General features: G+C 42.4%; 1 protein-coding gene across 1 annotated transcript in view; it reads left to right on the top strand.

Moving 5' to 3' along the window:
- Positions 1-23,089, top strand: part of FRMD4B (FERM domain containing 4B) — a 192,981-nt gene that overhangs the window by 608 nt on the left and 169,284 nt on the right. The gene's annotated exons all lie outside the window — the stretch shown is intronic.

Genomic DNA, 23,089 nt, shown 5'->3' with positions numbered 1-23,089 from the left:
TTTAAAGAGATGCAGTTTCTCTCCCCTGCAAGGAGGGCGGGGGGGGGGGGGGGCATCCTGGTGCAGGATTAGACAGTCAGGGCTCAGCGTTCTGACAATAATGCTGCTTTAATACGACCCGTTCTGTCTGGTCATGTCCCCAGACTCCTTCCCGGGCTGCAGAAGCGGAATACTAGGAAATTTCTTTTGTCTTGCTCCGGCCCGGGTGTCAGATTTATTCCTGGGTGGGGTGATGCCACACATTCCTCGGATCTGTTAGCACTTGTAGGGGGAAATCGTTTTTCAACTCTTAAGGTCCTCTCATTATAGATGAAGAATCACCTTATCAGGTGCACTGAAGTTTTCCATCAGTGGAAACTGCCCAGACAGCTGTTGGCTGTATCTATACTGAGAGGAAGCTGATGGCATTATCCCTCACTGGTTACTTTTCTTGGTAATATTCACGGCAATAGAATAATCTGTAACCTACAACCCCTCTTTCCACGGGGGGATAAATGTCTGCTAGGACAGAGTGCTTCCACATGGAGGGGAACAATGCATTGAGCAGTGGTACTTAAAAAATACAGTTGTACCATTTCTACAAAATATAATACTTAAGTCTTAATAGGAGGTACAAAAGAATTCAAGCAGTCTTTTGAATTCCCTGGTCAGAAGAGGCTTATTACTTATTCATGGTATTTGTCTGTCTGTATTTATCTATTTGTTTAAGTTCAGTATTATTTGCAGCATAGCATTTTTATCCGAGGATGTTGGAAAAGCACATAAAACCTGAAAGGACAGAGGAGTTTAAATCTTACCTCCAGCAGTATGAATGTTTTACATTACTTTCATTTTACATTGTAGTCAACAATAAATGTTCATTTCCTATACATAGATTTTACCAGACACAACCTAAAGAGTAAGTCTGCTATGCTAACCAGTGTGAGATATACCCGTGCTGTCACCACACTACCTTAAGGCCACGTTTCCCTTCATTTTAAAGAAATAGTTTTTTGCACTTTATTCATTAGCAACATATAAACCATTTGCTTTCTGTGCACATACCTACAAACACTTATACATACCTACCCTTATCTTTGTACACAAGAGTACATGTTTGTAGGATCAGGCCCTCATTTAGTTAAAGTGTAACTTAATGTATACATATTTCCCTTGCTTTTGTTACACTTGCTTTTCCTTGCTTGCCTCATCCTACTTCCTCTTTTCTTTCCTAGAATAGCCTCTTTCCCAGTATTGTTTTCAGTGTTTGTTTCCTCTTGTCCTTTTCTTTCTCTCCACACATTATATGGCTTCAGTTTTTTCCCCCTACATTGTGTTCTTCACTACATGTTTTCTTTCTCCCACTTCTGCCAAGACTGGACATTCTCTCTCTTTCTCCCCACCCCTTCTAACTTCTGGCTTCCCTGTGCAAGAAAGTTGCCCCAGTTTAGCTAAAAATGTGATTTTAAACCAGTTGAGTCAAACTGCCAAAGGCTATGTAGACACTGATATTTCAGGGTAGATGAACTAAATTAGGAACAGGCTTAAACTAAAGCAAAGTAAGCTACTCTTAAACCAGAAGAGACTATCTACACCAAAGTTTTCAACCGTTTAACTACATCTGTTTAAAAACATTATTTAAGTTTAAACCAGTGTAGCTACAAGCCCTCATCTAAATTATAAACTTGATAGGACCTATATCTGTTTTGTGTGTACTGTATATAAAATAAATGGTCACTTTTCCCTCTGGGCTCACCCACTTCTTTATATACAGGGTACTAGCTCTTCAGCTGCTGTAAATCAACATATCTTCATTCAGTTCAGTTAAGCTATGTCAATTTACAACACCTGAGGAACTGCCGCAAGGCATGGACAGAGTTATTAGACACCTGGGCTCAGAAATCAGTGGAAGTGAGGAGCCTACATACCGTTATGGAGCTGGGTCTTTGTAGCCAGAGGATTTAAGTAAAATGATCGGTCTCAATAAAAACCCAAGCCCCATCTGCTGGGATACCTACCAGAATATTGTTCCTGTGACTTGCTCAGAGTTTCCATCTTTTATATTCTCTCACTAGTAGGAATATGATCAACTTGAAGATCCTCTTGCCCTGCTGGATTGGAGCAGGAGCTTTCTCTCTGTAGCCCACGAAAGCTTATGCTCAAATAAATGTGTTAGTCTCTAAGGTGCCACAAGTACTCCTGTTCTTTTTTCTCTCTCTCTGATTCTCTTTCTCACCCCCCCTCCCCATTTTCCCTTCAATCAAGAGCTGCTGTCTGAGGGGTGGTGGGCTCTTCCTTTGGGTGTTCTTTCTTGTGCCCAGGCTCTACTCAGAGCTCTTACAGGAGGTAGCTGAGTAAAATTGACCTGAGTTTTGTCTATTTTACTGCTGGTTGCTGGGTTCCCAATAACAGCAATAAAAACCTGTTAGGTCTTTAATCAGTCTTTGCTCAGAGGTGGCTTGGGAAAGCTCTGAGCACCTGCTTTATCTGCAGACTTAGGAAAACTGCAATAGTTTGGTTTTATCCTTGATTTGCATGTGGCTAGGATTTTTCACACCCAGAGCTAACTAGAAAACTTTGACAGTCTCAAAATGGAGAAAAAGAATGGTTGAAGTTCTTTGCAAAACTTTTCTGTTTTTTATTTTATTTTATTTTCTGATCTACTTGAAGCTTGGGGTTTTGTTTGTTTGTTTGTTTTAAAGTGAGCTTGTTCTGTAGAAGTCAGCAATACATGCCTCAGAATGATCTGTATTCCTTTGAGGTGAGTGGATTGTCAAGGTTTCGTCTATGGTATATAGAAATTCACCTTGCTGGTTTCATTGGGCTTCTGTGGATGCAGCTGATGCCAGATTGGTCTTTAGTCTTCAGTTTAATTTTGACATATTGAAAGCTCCAAAAATGTATGCCCCTGAGATTTCATTTCAGTTAGTTAAAAATCTACATGTTATCTTAATCAAAAGGCAATAATTGTCCAGATATTTTCCTTTCCTTAAACAACCCCCAGACTCCTTTAATTTGGAAACATTAGCGGAGCAAATGAATTCCTGAGGTCTAACTTGCAGGTGTCTCTTTTTCTGTGGCTCTCTGCTAGTAGGCTCCTTTTACTTTCATGAAAACTGGAATGTTTTATGGCCAGTAAAACTACTGATTCCCTAGAACGTGTCTTAGCAGTGGAAGTCAGGGATGTTACACAGTTTTTTGCTAGAATTAAAAAAAGAAACTTTTAAAGCTCCTTTGAAAAAAAATGTTGGGCTTGTTTTGTTTTGTTTTGTAGATGCATAAGAGTTACCAGATTTGTCAATTGTGAACTTTGCTAATGCAGGTCATACAGGTAAACACCAGCATCATCATCATCAGCCTTTCTAGCAGTCTTTACAAAGAACCTATGGACTGGGAAGGGGGCAGGGAGAATGAATTGCTGTGTCCACCTCTGCAGTGTGTAGGAGTTTGGTAATATCCCTTTAAATAGTTTGTGGACAAAAACCACCCAGACACCATTGGGTGCCAAACAACTGTGTTTGTTAACTATATACAAGCACCAGGAATAGTTACACCTATACACTGCTGCTGGGTTGGGTTAAGGTGGCTTCTGCAGTATGGCTCCCCATCCTCTACTAGCTGGCTCACAAACTATGTAAGGGGATGCCACCCAGTTCCTGTACACTGCGCACACATCTGTCTCAAAAGATGGTCCTTTGAGGCACAGTGGGTGGGTGGGTGGACTGAGACAGGAATGGGGGAGGGAACAAGGGGTGGGGTGATATAGGGAATCCTGCAGTACCTTTGGATAAAAGAAGACTTCCAGGGTCAAATTCATCCATGTGTACACAGATGCAACTCCCCTAGCTGAATTGGGCAAATCCACTAAATGGTGGTGTAAGTTCAAGTGGGGTATAAATTAATTAGAGGGTGGGACAAGTTACACTATCTTACCATTTACAACCATTTTCAGACCCTTTCTATCAGCCATGTGTCACTGACGCTGTAAATCGAAGATTAACAGGGATTCCCCGGAGCTCTTACTAGATCAAAATCCTCCATCAAAAGGTGTGAGGATGGGAAAATCAAAGGTGTGTGTTAGGTTTACAAAACTTCCAAGTTTACAGCTATATTTTTATGGCAAACAATTAGGTTAATTTTTCTCTGGATGTTGATATTTCAGCTCTACTCGGAACCTGGAAAAAAAAAACCCAAGTCCGAGGCTGGCTTCCACTTCAGAAAACTTGGGCCCATATTATAGTGGAGTGGTAGTTCCGCTCCATTTATAATCACAATTTGTTAGCATGTGGTGCTGGGTGCATGTGGCTTAGAAAAGTTGTGATCTTGGTTCTTAGGGTGGGGTGATGCTTGATCTGTCAGGGTAGGTGAGATCAGAAATGGGGTCCTTTGTCCTCTAAGCCTTCTGGATCACAACTGTATATGTTATAGCCCGTTAGTGAGTTATGAAATGCAGCTATGTGTAATGACTAGCATTTAGGGTCATATTCCACTATCCATTTGAAGTGGTAAGCAATGCACGTTCATTGAAACTCTGTGTGGAGATAGGATGTGGTATATGCTAGGTAGGAAGACCAATAACTGAAGAAATACTAACATTTCCATTTTGCTATCAAGTAGCAAAGGCTACGGGCCCTCAAAGTGGTGTGGTATCATTTGTAAAGGTGTGTCATTTAGGTTTTAACTTTAAATGGTTAAATTTAAGTGAGAGGAGGTTTAACTTGTATTGCCCTGATTCACACTGGCATGACGCCGTTGATTTAAATGAGTTACACCTGATTTACAGCACTATCAGTGAGACGAGAATAAAGCCACACATTCTTTGTACTGTACCTCTTAGCTAAAGAATTCCACCTTGTTCTAAACGGCATTCTTTGAAAGGATAATAGATATATTTGACCATAGCATCCAGCTGTGCAGGAGAGGCAGTGGAATGTCCATAATTGGAGATAGTCAAGGCTAGACTAGACACTCCTATTGGGAATTCATTAGAAATAATGATGCCAGACACCGCAATGCAAGGGAAGGATGAGATGACCTACCAGAGAGCCCTTCCAACTCAAATGATTCACTGAAAATGCCAATGTCTTTCATTGCTTCTTCCGCTCCATGCTGATTTCAACTGACAGCTTCAGCACAGGACCAGACAAGGGGTTGACCAGTAATGTCAGCTGCTGTCTCTTTGTTGCACCTGACTGAACCAATCAGATAAACTCGATCAGTGCAAAGAATCTGAGTGAACCAGATATGTGTGGATGGGAGAGTTCTGAGAGCTGAAGCTTGCAAAATGAAAACCTTGCTTGCCAGAGTTCAAATCTCTGTGGAATAGCTCTGTGTCCATCACTGTGTCTGAGTGTGCTTTCAATTAATCTAAACAAGGTTGCCGGCTATATATATATCTTTATTTTTGGGTTATAACCCAAAATCTAAAAATAGCAAATGCATGGGAATTTATTTCTGGAGTAGGTAATGTTAGTATTTTATCACAATATCACAGTAAAATGGGCTTCTTTGTATAGACATTCCTATTACAAGATTGAATGTAAAGATTTGCCTGTTGCACAGCAAATTTAATGAAACACCCACATTTTGCTTAAGGATTTTGGGATCCTGATCAGCTAGGGACAACTGTAGAACTTCCATAGGCACGTGACTGCTCAAGAGCTTTGTAGATGGCCAGGTCACTAGAGAATGGGCTGATCGAAGAGCGGTGGAGGTTGAACACCTTTTGGTTTTGTAATCAGAGGTTCAGATGAACCATTACAAGCCATATGGTGCAAGACTGGTCAACTCTTGAAACCTTTTGGCTATCCAGACATATGATTAAATCAAGCACAGCGTATGGTAACTAGGTCAGTGGGTATTAGATGAGCGGCTTGAATGTCTCTTTGTAACATTCCAAAAACACATCAACATTTCATAAAGACATTGCTTATCTACAAGAGCAGTGTCCTAGACAGCTTAGAATATGTACAGCTGGGTGGTTGTTGGTTGTGTGTGTGTGTTTTTTTTTTTTTTAAATGGGGTCAACACTTTGCTTCCAATACAATACTTAAGTGCTCCAGAGAAGCTCTTCTTGTTGGATCCAGCCAATTCAAAACATTAACCTTCCGCAGCCCCTCCCCCAAACATGTTGCATCAGTGCTTTCAGCGACTGTTAACAATGCCATGGTTAAATGGGATGGGTTATAAAGAGCAGATGAAAAAAGCTTTCAACACTCTCAAATGCACTACCTTGAAACGACAGGAATTTCTGGAAAATGTGTAATGGACATTGAATGTTTACACACTCCTGCTTCCATTCGCCTTTCATGTGATTTTAATTTATAGCTTAATTATCCCTGTGACGGGTTGGATCACAGAAACCCCCTTGGGAGCTGCCACCCGATGTACCAAGACTGCTCCTGTTTTCCCTGCCAGCTCAGGACTCCAGCACCCTGTCTTGCTGAGCCAGACACTCCCGTCTGCTCCAGCACAGACCCAGGGTCTGAATCACTTGTCCCAAAGCTGCAAGTTTACCTGAAAACAGCTCACAGAAGTGTGCTTGTCCTTAGCACTCAGATGCCCAACTCCCAATGGGGTCTAAACCCAGATAAATCCGTTTTACCCTGCATAAAACTCATAAATTGTTCGCCCTCTATAACACTGATAGAGAGAGATGCACAGTTGTTTGCTCCCCCAGGTATTAATACATACCCTGAGTAAATTACTAAATAAAAAGTGATTTTATTAAATACAGACAGTAGGATTTAAGTGGTCCCAAGTAGTAACAGACCGAACAAAGTAAGTCACTAAGCAAAATAAAATAAAATGCACAAATCTATGTCTAATCAAACTGAATACAGATAATCTCATCCTCAGAGATGCTTCAGTAAGTTTTTCTCAGGCTGGACACCTTCCAGGCCTGGGCACAATTCTTTCCCCTGGTACAGCTCTTGTTCCAGCTCAGGTGATAGCTAGGGGATTCTTCATGATGGCTCCTCTCCTCCTCTGTTCTCTTCCACCCCTTTATATATCTTTTGCATAAGGCGGGAACCCTTTGTCCCTCTGGGTTTCCACCCCCCCTCACTGGAAAAGCACCAGGTTAAAGATGGATTCCAGTTCAGGTGACATGATCACATGTCACTGCAAGACTTCATTACCACTTGCCAGCAAACACATATACAGGAAGACTCACAGGTAAACACAGCCATCTGCAGACAATGGGAGTCATCAAGATTTCAAACAACCATTAATGGCCCACACTTTGCATAATTACAATAGGCCCTCAGAGTTATATTTCATATTTCTAGTTTCAGATACAAGAGTGGTACATTTATACAAATAGGATGATCACACTCAGTAGATTATAAGCTTTGTAATGATACCTTACAAGAGACCTTTTGCATGAAGCATATTCCAGTTACATTATATTCACTTCTTATTATGTTTTTATAAAACCATATAGACTGCACAATGTCACAATCCCTTCTTGATTTCTCAGAATAGGGTGTTAATTTTAATGTGAGAAAGCCTCTGCTGGTAGACTGTATCCTGTTCTTTGATGGGTGGACGATATCTAGAACTGCTAAAAATGTTCCAGATCTTGATTTGCTGCCAAAACTCAATGCAAAGAAAGGAAACAAATTTTGAATTTTATCTTTTACCAGCTCTAACTATATCCAACTGCTAGAAATAGATAAGAAACATATGATCTGTTGTCTTAGAAGTGGGGTCCTGGTCCATGACGATGGCTCCTATGGTGATAAAATAATTAAAGGGCCACTGTGCAAATTGTCCGGTCTAAAAATGTACACAGCACTATCCTAGAAACATAAAATGTAGAGATGACAGACATTTTAAATCATCATCTTCCATCTCCCTACCAATGCAGGAATGATCCATATTGTACAGTCCAGTTCTAGATTGGGATTTTCAAAGGAGGCTACTTAGCACTTACAAGGGAATTTAGGTGCCTAAATCCTTTGGGATTTTTTAGACTATTCAGCTCTAGAGTTTTGTCCGAATTAACTTTAAACTGCGCTCAATTCCTTTGAGACAGAATTCCACAGGCTGCGTTAATCTTCCACATTATAAATCTCTCCTACATAATGAATCGTTCCCTTTTTAGTTCAGTATGTAGCAGAGGTTGTTTACCGACTGTGTTTAACAGTTGTATGGCCGCCTTAACCAAAAAAAGAGCTGCATGTTAACTTCTAGGCTAGCGCTTGTGCAGTCAGTTTTTTGTTTGTCGTTGGAGAGCAGCAAAATAAAAGATTTTTAGGTGATTCTCTCCCCTCCCCCACCAAATTAATATCTAAGTGTGGATCTTTTTTGTGGGTCTCCCTCCCCCCTTAGGATTTAATGTCCTGGAATTACATTTTATTGCCAAGCCATTGACAAAAAGATGCAAGACCAAGGCTGAAATCCTGGTTCCACTGAAATTTAATGGAAGTCTTGCCACTTGACTTTACAGCCAGGATGTCAATGCAAATTTATTTTATTGTTAATTGTATTGGTTTTATTAAAATAAGTGATATATTGATAATACAGTAATATTTTACTAGTGATAGAGTGAGGATGAAATGGGTTACTGTTGCCATAGGCAAGCAGTATTGGAGGGAGAATTTAAAATACTTTATGCAACCCTGGATATTTCTCTGAACTGGGGACTAACCTTTCGCAGATATATCTGGAAATTCAGAAGCCTGCTTTCTAGCATATGCTAACCTCAGTTGACATTGTAATGCCCTCTGCAGCTATTATGTCAGAAGTGTACAAGAGCACCATTATGCTATGATTCTCATACCGTGGCTTGACAAGTTATGGCATGGGAGCTTTAATGATGTCATTTCAAGTGCATCTCAATTATCATTGGTTTCTGATGGCAAAATTGGAGTCCTACCACTGCTTTCCTTAGAATCATAGAATATCAGGGTTGGAAGGGACCTCAGGAGGTCATCTAGTCCAACCCCCTGCTCAAAGCAGGACCAATTCCCAACTAAATTATCCCAGCCAGGGCTTTGTCAAGCCTGACCTTAAAAACCTTTAAGGAAGGAGATTCCACCACCTCCCTAGGTAACCCATTCCAGTGCTTCACCACCCTCCTAGTGAAAAAGTTTTTCCTAATATCCAACCTAAACCTCCCCCACTGCAACTTGAGACCATTACTCCTTGTTCTGTCATCTGCTACCACTGAGAACAGTTTAGATCCATCTTCTTTGGAACCCCCTTTCAGGTAGTTGAAAGCAGATCTCCTGTATTCCCTGGCTCTTCCCACTATTGTTTAAATAATGAGTTTGTCTGGACCTGGCTTTTCTTCCTACTCCAAAACATCCTGACATCTCTCTACTGCTACTTTTTTCCATGTTCCCCCTTGCTCGTGTCTTCAACCGGCAAAGAAACAATCCAATTGAGCATTGCCAGATGAAACTATTCAGCTAGATCTGACTATATAGCAAGGGTTTCTCTCCACTGTGACCGCTGCAGAAGATGAAGTGTGACTAGATGAGAACAGGCTGGACAGAGATGACAATGTTTTCCAAACCTTCATCATGATCATTGGTGCTTGTACAATACAACAATATGACTGGAGCTGCACAAGACAAAAATGAAAATGGTCCGTGCCCCAAAGAATTTATAAACTTCAAGATGGATACAGGCAAGACATGCCTCACTGGGGAACCCAAAGGAAGGAGGTCACTTGAAAATGTTTTTGCTTATCTAACGTAAATTTGTCTTAACTTAAAAAAATTCATCAAACAGGATTGCGTTTCCCAGTCTGTTAACGTTCCACTTGTGCATTGTCCCAAGAAGAACCCCAAGCAGGGAAGCAGTTACTTCAGTTTACTAGTGAAGCGGATGCAAACTGGGACTCTGATTATACAGCAGTGTGAGAACCCAATCCTAAAAAGACTTAATGTTACACACCTGAACAATCCCATTGACTTCCATGGCTCTATTCCTGTGCATAAAATCAAGCACATATATAATTATTTTCAGGATCAAGACCTAAGAGCAGATTCAGTCCCAAAGCAAATTTAAATGAACTAAAATTTTAATGCCACTTTTCAGTAAAACCAATTTACTGCATATACGTTTCACATTGAGCAGAGATATAAAAATTGGAGCTTCAAATGGAAGCGCTGCATCACTAGATTGTGTAGATTATTTAAATACTTGATTATAAATAAACAAAGTAAAATAAAACCATTTTAAAGAACTTGCCCAAGAAAAGGAAATGTGGTGGAAAATTAATTGACTCTAAGGTACTTTGATTGTCAAAACCTAATTGGGGTTTTATCAAAAACATCTTTGCTATTAGAGGTAACTTACTGAAAAGAAGGGCTTTTAACACAGCAAAACTTCTAGAAAGCATGGACTCAAATTTCCCCCTCTCCCTGCTGCAGAAAAAACAAAAAATTTGAGCCAGATAACGAATGGAAACTTGCCTAGCTTGTCTATTGCCTCATTCTTCTTGAAAGTAGGATGTATTTCTTTCTAGCATAATGAAGTGCTAAGTGAGGGGTGGCCAACCTGAGCCTGAGAAGGAGCCAAAATTTACCAATGTACATTGCCAAAGAGCCACAGTAATATGTCAGCAGCCCCCCATCAGCTCCCCAACATCCAGCCCCCAGTGCCTCCCCCCCCACTCCCATGCCTCCCGCCTGCCGTGATAAGCTGTTTTGCATGCTCAGGAGGCTCTGGGGGGTAGGGGGGAGGGCACAGCACATTTGGGGGAAGGAGTGGAGTGGAGGCAGGGCCTGGGGCAGAGAGCACTCCCCGCCACATTGGAAAGTTGGCGCCTGAAGCTCCGGCCCCGGAGTCAGCATCTATGCAAGGAGCTGCATATTAACCTCTGAAGAGCCGGCTCCGGAGCCACAGGTTGGCCACCCCTGTGCTAGGTTATCAAGCAGGGGAAAGCTGCCTTTGCCAAGGAATGTTTGGACCTGGTTACCGTTCCAGATCATTACTGCATCAAGACCGTATTCTGAAGCTATAATGCATTTGTCTGTTTGACAGCCCTGGAGAATGAAGTCTTGTTTGTCAATGGAGCATGGATTAAACTACAGTCGCCTGTCAATATGCCTTAACGCTAACCATGTGAAACCACTTCTCTGGGTAGAAGGATAATTCACTTACCATATCTATTAGTCCTTCCCTTCTCTGCAGAGACACCCACAACAACCCCAATTGGCTATCCCTTCCTCCTAGAAACTGATTGAGACAAGTTGTCATCTAGTAGCAATTTTCAGTCACTGACTTGAGGTAGGTTTGAACCAGAGACTTCTCAGGTGGTAAATGGGTCCCGATTCCCTGAGCCACTCAAATCTCTGGCAACTGTAGTATGTGTTAAATGCTTACTAGAGTTTCGTGTAAACTATCTGGTATTCTTGTCAGGTTCACACTAAGTGCTCTTCTGGCCTCCGAACATTCAAAGTGTCCTAATTCCATATCTGCAAGTAGGAGGGGTTGTCATGAAGTATATCAACACCGGTTGACAGATCTAATAATACATAGGGGGAGAGGAGATCTACGGAACTGTTCACCTCATTGGCAAAGGGGCAGGACGAGAGTGAAGTGGAGGCCGAAGTATCTGGTTTTGAAGAGAAGAACAGCATCTCTTCGCTTGAAAAGTTATCCTGCCATGGTCCGTGGAACAATTTGGCACATCAACGTTTTTTTAAGTAAACGGGATTCAAGACCAATGGGTTTTATAAAAGCCTGAATCAAAGCAGCCCATTCAGGCTAAAATAAGACCAGGCCTTAATCCTGTTGTGGAGTCCAGCCTCATCGGAGCTCTTAATTACCGACTTCACTTCTCTAACCCCATTCCCTCCCCTTCATAGATTAGGGACTGGCTTTTAATAGAGTTGTTTAAACCAGGGGCCCTCAGCCTGAATCTCTGTATCCTTAACCTAATCCCCTCCACCTCTTCTTCATGTAGGCAAAGTCCATCTTTAGCAAGGCGTTAACTCCTCGTCTCCCAGGAGTTACACCTTGTCACAGTGCCCGTCCGGACAAGTTACACCTGTTTGCCCATCCCAGTGAAAGAAATCCCGTTGCTTGCTTTTCACATACCCCAGTATAACTCAAGTGGAGCCTTCGCTGCACGAGAACTTTCAGATGAGGCATGTTTTGTACCAGGCACACTTACAGGTATTTATTTGCTTGAGTAGTGCCTTAAATAGAGTTGTGTGGGATTCTGAGTGACAAGCGAATAGGGCCTTTTTGTTACGTTTAATTTTGACACCTAGTATTTTTCTTTTTATCTAACTACATTCTAGTATTGGGCTAGGTGTCTCGCTTCACTTGGCGTTTCTTCTATCGCTGTCAGTAAACGTGTAATTTTCTGTGTGTGTATGTTGCATGGTGCCAGAGTTCTGCACTCCCATCATCTTACAATGAACATGACTTAGAATTATCTTGTAAGAATCGCTAGACACCGGTGGAGGGAGCACTGAATAATACTCTGAGGATGCCAGATTAGAAGGAAGATGGCAGAAAGCTGTTTAAATGAGCATTCAGATCAGCAGGTCACTGCAAGGCAGTCTTGTGCACCGGGTGGATGATAAATACTGAAATCCCTGGGCGACTGAATTGACTGTGGGGGTTTGTAAGGGGATACAGAGCCTTTTAATTATAGGTTCCTGGTCTAAGGCCAGGGCTAGAAGAGGATCTTGATAAATAGAGAGAGATTTGGCGAGACATCGGCTCAAAATAAGCAGAGGAAAAACAGAGTATAAGGCAGGGGTTCTCAAACTTCATTGCAGCATGACCCCCTTCTGACAACAAAAATTACTTCATGACCTTAGGAGGGGGGACCGAAACCTGAGACAGCCCGAGCCCCACTGCCCTCGGGGAGGGGGGGGGCAAAGCCCGAGCTTCACCGCTCTGGGCAGGGGGGCCAAAGCTTCAGCCCCAGGCAGGGGGCCTGCAACCTGAGCAGCCTTGGTGACCCTATTCAAAAGGGCAGCGCGACCCACTGTAGGGTCCTGACCCACAGTTTGAGAACCGCTGGATAAGGTATGTCATTTCAGTAGAGTGAACACTAAAGAATGATCCTTGACACTAGATGGGCACACAATACTGAAAATGCAAAGTTTCAGGTATCTGGGTTCCAGAATCTGGGCAAATGGAGGACGAAATTAGAGCTAGGATAGTGAATGTCTGGCTCAAATGGAGAGAGAGCAGTGGTGTGTAATATGACAGGAAGATAGTAAGATCAAAAGGGAAAGTCTGTAAAATGGTGGTCCGTCCACTTATAATGTATGGCATTGAGTGGGCAACAAAGAAGAAACATGAGCAAATGATTTTCTCACAGAAATGTGAATGTTGATATGGATGAGTGATGTAAGCATAAAAGGCCATGTGAGGAATGTGTGTGTTTAGAGACATGCTCAGGGTAACACCCATAAATGATTTGGTCACCTCCAGCACAGACCTGACAACTCTGTGGGTAAAAGAGTTCTACAGGTCATGACTGAAAGAAAATGACAGGCCAACCAAGATGAACTGGTGGGATGTCCTAAAGGAAACCATGTTGGCATGTGGTGTGAGAGAGGATATAGCAATGAACAGAGCGTTTTGGAGGGAAAGGACATGGGTTATTGTACATGATAGTCTTGAGATAGAAAGATTATATGGAAGGATATTTTGTTAGAAGCACATTTTTGATTTTATGTGGTATAAATATATAGCTATATGACATACTATATTGTATCCTGTATTCTATGCAGAAGAACTGCCATCAGGGCATTAAGGTTTTGGAATTGAACGCTCAAAAGTTAGGAAACGAAGGTTGAAAAGTCAACTCTAATTCTGCCTATCCACCCATCTGCTTTGCATACAAGGAGACAGATACTATTTGTGACACTGAACCTATATTCTTCACAGCGATGATATTATCGGTTTATGGCATAATTATGATGCATTCTGGACAAGATAAGTCATGTGAGGTGTCATTGGAAAGGTTATGAGTTGCTGAATATGATTATCCTATTTGTGTGCATGTATCATTTTTGTATCTGAAGTTATGAATATTGACTCTGTATCTGTATTTCAAAGGTAGTTACACCTGGGTAATGTCCACGGGACAAGATGCGTTCGGTCTAGGTAGCTGGTTGGGAAGGGCCTATTCAGGGCAATGAGCCATTAGGGAAAACAATAGGCCTTAGGAGAAGCTCTGGCGACCCTTCCTGAGAACACCCCAAACAGCTTGTGAGTGGTGCCTGTTGTGACTCTACAAGGACATACGACCAGGCCACATGATGCTGGACTCCATCTTGGATGTCAGTATTTTTCCACAAAACCAGTCTGGGAACCAAGCTTTGGAACAAAGGGTTCCCGCCATATGCAAAAGCTATAACAAAGACTGAACAGGGGGAAGTGTTGGACCCAGGCTAATGGGATTTCTAGCCTGTGAATGAAACACCTGGGGATTCCAAGCTGTAACGCAAGTGCAGCTTGCCCCTTAAGAATCTGCAGCCTGCTTATATAATCCCTCTGGATATGAATTAGCAGATTCTCACCCGTATATATCTAGTATATGAAGCTTAGTTTGCATTTTTGTTTATTTGCTAAGTAATCTGCTTTGATCTGCTTGCTAGCCCATATAAGCACTTAAAATCTATCTTTTTGTAGTTAATAAACTTGTTTTGTTTTAATCTAAACCCAAGAGCTTTGGGTGGAGTGCTTGGGGAAAATCTCTGCTTGGTTACCACAAATGTGCATTGTTCTCTTCACGTTGAGGGAGAGGTGGACTGGGTATTAAACCCATACATTGGCCAGATTTGACCAGGGCAGGACGGTACTACTCTAGGGTCCCAGGCTGAGGAGCTGGTGGTTAGAGAGCCTGCGTGTAACTGCAGCTGGGGGTGTGTCTACCTGTGTGAACGCTGGTGAAAGTGCAGGCTGGAGGGCTTTGCAGCTTGTCACAGCAGTAGAGTGTGAAAGGGAATCCAGGCTGGTGGGTCAGAGTGCTCAGTGGTACCCCAGTTCCAGGTGGCACTCCAGGGGAAACCCGTCACTATATATATATATGTGTGTGTGTGTGTGTGTATATATATATATATAATTCAAATATCAGTTTTTTTGCAGAGATTGCATTTGACTGGAGGTGGGGCAGTTTCCTGCCTGAAGTGTGTTTTAAGATGATCCATGGAGTGCTACTCGGTAGCCTTGTTTGTGATATAAACTAGAATACAAAGAAAGAATCCTATTGTTCTACCGGGGTCTGGAGCACACGAGACCTCTGTTTGGGGTGGGTAGGTATGATATCTCAGGATTATTTTAACCCCTGCGTCAGAGGTAGGTTGGTGTACATGCTCTATTTAAATAGGGAGATGTTTGAGGTGGTGATAGAAGCATTGTTCTACCCAGAATACAACTGAATCTTAATACTCCTGAAGAAAAGATATATATATATATATATATATATATAATATAAAGGTCAGATTTTCTTTGGTTATGAGCTGAGGAGAACGACGGTGTGGGCATGTGAGAGCGGGGGAGTGTTTGTGTAACTCACTGACCAGTGGGTTTTGAGTGTGTTGCAGCTCACAGCTATGCAGGCTGGTTCTTCAGCTCAAGCAGTGAAACTTTTTTATGCTTAAAGGTCTCCAGTTCAGGTCTTGGTGCCAACCAAGATGGTGGCTGTCAGAGACTTTAAGACTAGAAGGGACCATCATGATCATCTAGGCTGACCTCTTGCACGTTGCAGGCCACAAAAACTCCTGGAATTAGACCCCTAATCTCTGGCTGAAGTCCTCAAATCATGGTTTAAAGACTTCAAATTGCAAAGAATTCACCATTTACCCTAGTTTTAAACTTGCAAGTGAACCGTGCCCCATGCTGCAGAGGAAGGCGAAAAACCCGTAGGGTCTCTGCCAATCTGACCCAGGGGAAAATTCCTTCCCGACCCCAAATATGGCCATCAGTTTGACCCTGAGTATGTGAATGAGACCCACCAGCCAGACACCTGGGAAAGAGTTCTCTGTAGTAACTCAGAGCTCTCCCCATCTAGTGTCCCATCATGTAAGTTGTGGGTCTGCTTGTCTAGCTCAAGCCATAGAGAGATACACTTTTAATGCTGAAGATTCCTGATTCAGTCCAAGATGGCAGCCATCACATAGGTGGGCTCACCTGGAATTCAAACTGCTGTGTGCCTCAGGCCTTTGGGCCAAGCATCTTCTGTCCAGAGTAAGTATATAACCCACTGGTCAGAGAGTGTAATATGCCCTCCTCCGCACCCAAGCCACAGAAGATGTGAGTCTGTTACGGAGCTGGCTCCAGAGGCTTATGCCTTTAGCTGAAGAGATCCCTGTTCAGTCCCCTATGTGGGTTAAGATGGTAGCCATCACATGTGCATGGGAAGAGAATACCGTAAGGAGTTCAACAAGCTTCATGGAGACGAAGAGACAGCTCTAAGCATTTTCCTGTTTAATGGCATTTTGGGAGGGGGCACAATTTTTAAAATAAATGACTCAGTTAGTAAACTGTAATTCTGACTGATGAATAGTGGTTCTCTACAGAACGGGCTAAGTCTGCAAATAAACTTCAGAAAGAAGTATAACAACAAATATTTGAAGGGTGCAAACATCAGTGCAGACAAAGAACTATTCAGGATACATTTTAAGGAAATGTAACTAGAGGCAATGGCATGAAGTTAAGAGAGCAGACAATACAGGTCCACTAGTAGGTAACTTGGAACTGTGTTAGGAAGTTCTTCAGAAAGGCTGCCTCTTTGAGGAATAGATATGTTGTTGTTTTTTTAAAAAAATTCTGAGTTAGAGCTGTGGCTTTAAAATAAACTGGTGCAGCAGAACACTTTTGGATCCTGCTCTTGCAAGCTGATCCATTTGGGTGGACCCCTGCGCCTGTGGAGAGCCGTCTTCAGTAATTTTAAGGAGCAAATCTAGTTACGGTCTTGAAGTAGTTTTGTGCATGTAAGTTTGGCTTTCAATAGGTTTCTTCTTTGGTATTGCTGTTGATAAACGGAGACGTATGTAATTATCACTGCTAAGTCCTTCTATTGAGGCACTGTATGTAGCAAAGGCATATAAATGAAGTGCAGTCTTTTAGGTTATATAATTTTGTAAAAGGGAGAGGGGGAAAATAAAGGCATCTGCTAATATTTCTTTCATGCCCAGTTCTCCCCTTCTCCGACACAAGAAGGAATTTTTTAAAAAGATGCTCACTGGGGAGAGTGGGGGTGGAAAGTTAGGAGGAAAGGGTCCTTTATTTAAACCTGCCCTGCCCATTCGTTATTAGCTCTTCCTATAGACATGACAGCATGGCAAAACGAACACAGCTGAAGTACGTCTGCTCTGATTTAGGCACAAGTATAAGAAACAAAATCCTCGTTAACTGGGTAGTACCTGTACCCGTGAGAGTAAGTAGTATTCTATCCAGTCCCCCTCTGTCTGTTCCTAACATAGACCAAAATAAGCTTGGTTTGAGCCAAAATAAGGATCCACACAGCCTTTTGCATCTGATTACTACATTAATTTAAAATAACACCTTTAGTCAAACTGGTCTAACTCTGCTTGTGGATAAGCCCTGAGACACTTAACCTCTCTGTGCATCAGTTTATTCCTCTGTAAACTAGGAACTAATAATATCGTGTTCATCATGGTTCGTAGTGCTCTTGTAGACCACCGGATATATGCTGTGTAAGTGTGAAGTCCTCTAGTAACACTCTGACAATGGGGTTTCAAATGCCTTTAACTGATTTTTAAACTCAACCACTGAGAGCTTCTCTACACTACCACTTAGGGTCGATCTAAGATATGCAACTTCAGCTTCGTGACTAGCGTAGCTGAATTCGACGTACTTAGATCTACTTACTGCGGTAAGTCAACAGCGGACGCTCTCCCATTGACTCTGCTTGCGCTTCTCATTCTGGTGGAGTACCGGAGTCGACAGGAGAGTGCTTGGTGGTCGATTTATCACATCTAGACTAGATGCCATAAATTGACCCCTGCTGGATCGATCGCTGCCAGCCGATCTGGCGGGTAGTGTAGACAAGCCCTGAGCCTTGTACTACAAGGGAATTGTTAGGCCCCAAGTCTGCAAATGGCTCTGGGTGCAGGGTCCCGTTGACTTTGATGCAGCTCTGTGTGGGAGCAGGGATCCTCCTGCTCTGAGTCCCTACTTCACAGGGTGTTGTAAGAATAAATCCTTTTTGTTTTGTTAGTGATATAGTTACACTGGTACAATCCCTAGTGTGAGAGTTGTAGCAATATAAAGATGTTTTTATACCAGTATAGCTTTTTCCCCTTCTGATACAGGACTAAGCTATACCAGCATAAAGTTGCTTTATACCAATATAAAGCCCGCACTAAGGGAGTTGTATCACTTGAACTGTAGAATCATAGAATACCAGGGTTGAAAGGGATGTCAGGAGGTCATCTAGTCCAACCCCTTGCTCAAAGCAGGACCAATCTCCAGACAGATTTTTGCTCCAGATCCCTAAATGGCCCCCTCAAGAATTGAACTCTCAACCCTGGGTTTAGCAGGCCAATGCTCAAACCACTGAGCTATCCCTTGCCCGCCCATATATGTACCGGTATAATGAAAGGGGGCACAACTTTCTTATGTAGACAACCTAAGATATGCAGTGTTGTTGTAACTGCATTGGTCCCTGGATATTGGAGAAACAAGGTGGGTGAGGTAATATCTTCTATTGGGTGAGAGAGATGAGCTTACCCGGACCGCCTCTTCACGTCAGGAGCTCTGTGGAAGCTCGAGAACTTGTCTTCCTCACCCACAGAAGTTGGCTCTATAAAAGAGAGCCAGTTTTGGGATTGGTGCAGAAGTGAATTGGAGGCCACTGAGCAATAGGGTCAGCTAGCTTCCAGGTAACTCAATTTGTAGGAGTAGAATCCTAATTACGCTCCTGCTTGGGTCATACAAGTTTTAGTATTTGCCTGAATTTTGGAGAAATTCGCATGCAACATTCAATTAGAAAACCTTGCACACGAAGTAAACTTTGTGTGACGTTCTGGAGACCGAGTAGCTTTATGACCATGAACATTCTGAAAATGTTAGGAAGAGCAGCAATTGGTTCTGCTTTTAGTCATTCAAATCTTGGCCTTGTGCATGCTGTGGCTCCCATCCCATCCCAATCCAACAAGTTTAAAGTAAATATCACATTTCAACATGTGTCTGGAGATGGGGGAAGATTTGTATAATAGGACTAGGAGAGAGAAGTAGCTACTGAAGTCAGTGGTGCCAGCAGGCAGGCCTGTTTGATGGGATTTTTTATGACAGCAGGTGTATGAATATTTCATTGATTATGTTATCTCAACCTTTTTTTGTGGAGAAAAAATAATACACAGAGAACTCTTATTTTCTAAGCCCAAAGCAAATCAAACAAGCCAATAACAAGAAAATAAATGTTGGTGCATTTCTAAGGGGTGTGTGTGTGTGTTTCCCCTCATTATTTAGAGTGCAATGTCTCATTTTTCTACCATGTTTGTAGTAGTTGAAACTACTATCAAATCCTCACACCATCCATACTGTATCTGTGTAATGTATGTGCGACTATCCTGTGTACTAATGAAACTCAACTAAATAAAGGTTCCAGGCCAGTTATTCCATCAGTATTTTCTATACTAGTATAGAAAATAAATCTGGACTTATTGGTATTAGTGGAGGGAAAAATATTATGGCACAAATGTGAAGCATTGATGCTCTTTGTTTACCACTTCCAAGAAGCTGGAGCCCAATCTGCTCTCATTAAAGTCAGCGGATATATATACTTAAAGAGCCCTATATTAAAGTTCACACTCAACAAAGAAAACATCAGTAGAAAATGCCTCGGGTGAAATTCAATGAGCCAGGATTTCACCCATGTATCAAGACAGCTGAGTTGCTATATTAGGTCCCAGTCTTGCAATGAGCTCCATGTTGGCAGACACCATAGCAGGGGGGAGGGATAGCTCAGTGGTTTGAGCATTGGCCTCCTAAACCCAGGGTTGTGAGTTCAATCCTTGAGGGGGCCACTTAGGGATCTGGGGCAAAAATCAGTACTTGGTCCTGCTAGTGAAGGCAGGGGGCTGGACTCGATGACCTTTCAGGGTCCCTTCCAGTTCTATGAGATAGGTATAGGTATATCTCCATATTGCAGGATCAGAGCCATCGAAACATTTAACTTAGCACATTTTATTTCATGACTTCAATGTTGCCTTAGTATTGATTTCTGCGTTTATGCTGGTGTATCCGAGACCAGAATTGGGCCTATGTAATGCCTTCTTTCCCATACCACTATGTTCCTTATGGCTTTGTATGTTCATTTCATCTGTATGAGAACACCTAGTAACCAGAAATAGGCTTTCTTATACGCATGGCTTTTTAGGTTCTGGCTTTCAAAGAACAGTTGAAGGAAGCAGCGTGTTAAGCTCGTAATCATATTTATATGGCATTGTGGATACAATGCAGAAAGTTTTCTTCCTAATCTCTCTCGTAGCATGACCATATTTCTTCTGGAAATAGTGCTTGGCCAAACTGTTGGTAAACTAGACTTGCAATTTAAGATATCTTAAGATCCCTTATTAAGAAATAGAGGCAGGAGATAGAAAATGAATATTATGAAATGGCTGGTAGTCCTGACCCCAGTTTTTAACTAAGTTTGTTGTTTCCAAAAAGAATGGTCTCTTCCGACCATCCTAAGAGTTGGTGGAGTAATAGGAGAGAGGGAGATTCATTCCTGCGAATGATTGCATTGTGCTTCACCTAGGTATCAAGCATTGGTTTAGCTTCATCTCTTTTTAGTCTTCTCAAACAATCGGAGTTAAAGGAAAAAAATAAATGACAGCATGTTCTCTGTACAGGATGGAGGTAATCAGTCAGTTATGGAGAACAAAGGAAGATTTCCACATCAAGGCAATGTAAATCCAATGTCGGTGTAGCATGCTGGTGTTCGTGATTGTGATCCTAATGCTGAGATATGAAAAAAGGACAGGAGACTTGATCATATTTTAAAACATAGTGCCTGGATATTCCTAGGCAGTGGTGAGGCTGTAAAAGGGAGAGAGACCTGTAGTGGGAGGATTGAGGTGATTATACCTCTGGGATAGAACTACCGAGAGAGTTTCTGAAGAAATGATTATCCAAAAGCAATGTAATCCCATTTCCTAGTTAATAAAAATTGCAGGGGATCATTAAAATGTATGGCAGCAAGTATATTACCTTTGTACATGCTGCCTGGGAGCCTTAATGAACAGGCAAACCTTATGGGTTTTATTCAGTACCTTGAAACATTTCAGTATGCCTTAAATATTAAATAAAACCCATTTGTCTTGACAACAGTGTATGTGATCAAACGCTCCTCAAAGCTAAAGTCCAGTGAAGATTGTAGGACTTGCCATGCTTGATCAGATCAGTAGTCCATTTAGCTTAGTAATCTGTCACTTACGATAGCCTGAAGCAGAGCTCTGTGTAAGATCAAAAGAGTGTCTCTCTCACCAACAGAAGGTGGTCCAATAAAAGGTATCATCACTTCCCCACCTTGTCTCGCTAATATCTTGGGACCAGCACAGCTACAACACTAACAACAATAGCCACTAAAGACTGCTTGGGAAAAAGGTTCAAGCAATCCTGCATTAGGATTTCATTTACCCCCAGGGAAAGTTCCTTTCTAACCTCCATTAGTGAGAAGCTGACTCCTGCCCCAGAAGTGTGAGGGTTTAGATCCCTTCTAAAACTCTTGCCTTTACTCTAATCCTTGTTCTTACTCTAACCTTTTTTTGAGTGCCCCAGGGGCATGAAAACTCCTGGATTTAGTTTGAGGTTGGTAGGCCACACACAGATGCCTGGCTTCAAATGGCTGATGATAAGTAACCTGTTGTTGTAAATGACTCTTTCTGATCAGCCATCATTCAAATGCTTTGTGTCATCCGCCCATCCCAGGGCCTCCTATGACTTTTACAAACATTGAAGACCTGAGCCTTGCAAAGCTGCTGTTAGGGAAGTCTTGATCCCATTTCAGAGATGATTAAGCTAAGTCACGGAGCCCTGAAGTGACTTGCCCACATCATACGGGACTAGGGTGACCAGACAGCAAATGTGAAAAATCGGGACAGGGGGTGGGGGGTAATAGGAGCCTATATAAGAAAAAGACCCCAAAATCAGCACTGTCCCTATAAAATCGGGACTCTGGTCACCCTATACGGGACATCTTTGGATGAGCTGTGTACAGATCCTGTTCTGTAGGCTCCCAGCCTTATGCTTTAGTCACAAACCTCCTTCCCTTTCCAGACCAGTATTGTCCCAGTGGATCCCGGCTGGTGCACAGGGTGGTAGTGCCACTCACTCAAAGTTGGCCCATCAGCCCCGCAGAGGGCAGGGCAGGCTTACTTTTCATCCCCCGCCCCTCCACCCTGGGCTGGTGTGCCAGGGCATAGGGTGGCCGGGATGAGGAGGTGGTGAGCAGGAAAAGAATACTGCTTTTGCCCCTTATCCCCCAATGGATTTGGACTTTCGGTGGGTTGCAAAAAAAATCCCCAGAATGCAGTTAGTTGGTGGGCTGCCCCTAGTAAATAGTTTGAGAATCACTTTTCTAGACTAGTCTGCAGTGTGCATGAAAATGTATCCAGTGGTCACCATTTGCCACTGCATACCACTCAAATGACCACAGCTAGTTTGCATTCTGTGTATCGCATAGAAGAAAACCAGTATATTGCAGATGATGTGGTAACTGTTGTCCAATGATGGTGAACAATGTACGTTTACACAGTGGAAATGTCAGTTGGGGCAACTGGGTAGGAAGAGCTCGTCTGTCTATACAGCAGGGATAAGAGAGAGCATGTTCAGGATGCCACTCCAATAAATTCGGCTCTGCAGGGGTTTTGCGGTGTGCTATTGGAAAAGCTGTAAGTCTGGGAATGTCATTGAAATTGAGGCACCTGAGGCTGTCAGATATTTGTAATTTGGCAGGATCAGCTTTAAATTACTGTATGGTAATTTTAAAAACAAAAAATAGATGCATCAATACCTGGTAAAGCAGAAATGCCTGTCAAGATTCATTTAAAGAAGAAAATAAAATTGGTTTTAGCTAATCAATAGATTTCTCTCTCTCTCTCGCTCACACACACACACACACACACACACACACACACACACACACACACAC

The sequence above is a fragment of the Terrapene carolina genome, unplaced genomic scaffold (genome assembly GCF_002925995.2).
Source record: "Terrapene carolina triunguis isolate 2854851 unplaced genomic scaffold, T_m_triunguis-2.0 Scaffold89, whole genome shotgun sequence".
NCBI lineage: Eukaryota > Metazoa > Chordata > Testudines > Emydidae > Terrapene > Terrapene triunguis.
The sequence above is the reverse complement of the archived record's forward strand: the minus strand, read 5'-3'. Positions and strand labels throughout refer to the sequence as shown.